Source organism: Poecilia formosa, unplaced genomic scaffold (genome assembly GCF_000485575.1).
Source record: "Poecilia formosa unplaced genomic scaffold, Poecilia_formosa-5.1.2 Scaffold760, whole genome shotgun sequence".
In the NCBI taxonomy this organism is placed as follows: Eukaryota; Metazoa; Chordata; class Actinopteri; order Cyprinodontiformes; family Poeciliidae; genus Poecilia; species Poecilia formosa.
The window spans coordinates 118,703-120,443 of record NW_006800699.1 but is presented as its reverse complement, the minus strand read 5'-3'; positions in this window follow the sequence as shown (position 1 = coordinate 120,443).

Here is a 1,741-nt window from a genome sequence, read left to right as displayed (position 1 = left end):
TTAAGAGTTGGCTTAGAAGCCTAGAAGATTCACTCCTTATCGGTTTGGCCAAGGAAAATGTTCAAACTTTTTCCAGCTTCTTGCTGGAGCATAAGGAGTTCCTTATCAGGAACTTGAAGCTGGTATGTCTGAAGGAGCAGAGGTAAGTTATTTTCTGCTCTTGAAGGTAACTTGAAATAATCTTGAATTCTTTATAAAGAGGATGGCTTATTGTGTCTTGAGGCAGAGAGGTGCATGAGAAAAGCCGATCCGATTCTGGTGTGACTTGAAAGTGGAGGTTTGTGGTCCAGAGTGAGCACAGAGAGGAATGGTGAACTTGAGGATCCGGAGAGGATGATAAACCGGACTAAAGATGAAAGGTTTCACCAAAGAGACATGAAACATGGGGGGAATCTTCAAATCTTCAGGAAGTTTGGGACTCCTGAAGGTTTGAAATAACTGAGGTTATTTCAAATGAGCCACTGAGTTTGCAGTAAGATCTGAGGTTGATGTTAAGTGTGGAAAACCAAACCTTTTGAGAATATGATGGAGCTGGAGACCTTCTGCGGTTGGCCAAACAATGTTTTACTCTGCAGTGTAGTTGATGGCATCAATGGTTTGAGACAAACCAAATATGATGCTGAACAGAGATGACAGAGGTGAAAACAGCAACAGAAAACCGATGAGGCGGTCAAGGCTAGAACGGTCTTCCCAAAGCAATGCTTGTATTGTGGACAGAAGCCACTCATTTCCCCAGTTTCATTTTACACCAAGACATTTATTTAATGTTTCTAGTGTGTCTTCATAGCTGTAATAAGGTAATAAAGCTTGGAATACAAGCTCTTGTTATGACATAGTAAAAGCCCCTAAATTCATATTTCATGCCAGTGAATAGATGGTCATGAATGTCCAGAGCCAAGAAACCCCCCATGAAGTGATCACTGAAAGCCACAGGTCTGGAATTACAATGACTGTTGTGATCTGTTTTCTGTGTATGAGGTTTTCTGTGTTTATTAGTCTGTTCCCCAGTGAGTCTCTGTGTCTTCCCTGTTGATTGATCCCAGCTGTGTCTCGTTTCTTTGATTACCCTCCCAGTGTATTTAGTCCCACCTGTTGTCTTTGTCTCTTGTCGGATCCTCGTCGTGTGTACCAGCCAGTTTCCCTGTGCCGTTGTGTGTTCGTTGTACTCCCCGTTGTTCTGTCTCGTGGATTGTTGTCATTAAATCATCATCTTCACTTCATCCTGGCCTGCCTGCGTCTTCCCTCACCTCACCAAACCCACCATCATGACAATGACTACTTTAGAAGTGGCATCAATAATTCAAACACCACAAGATATCTCATTTTGTCTGCTCACCAAGGGAGACTTTCATGTGCAGATGTGCCCCTTCCATATATTTGGCTAGCTCATCTATCATTGTGTCTTGGTCAAAGAGGGAAAGGAGAATTTCTGGTAGAATATTCATGCTGAGAAAGCTTATATTTGTTTTAAAACTTGTGTCTTTTGTGGGTTGGATTGTGCTTCCTTATTTTATGTTTAACGTCTGTAAAAATGTTTTCGGCAACAGTAATTTCGTCATTTGAAGAAAGTGCTATATTTAATCACGTTACAATGCTACCTGATACAGTGCCTCACCTCTTTAACTTTTCAACTTTGTGTTACCTTGATATAACTTAGTGCTAAACAGATGTTAAATTGTGTTGACAAAAAGTGGCAAAACTTGGAAAAGTCCATAGAGTATGAACACTTTTTTTGATACAT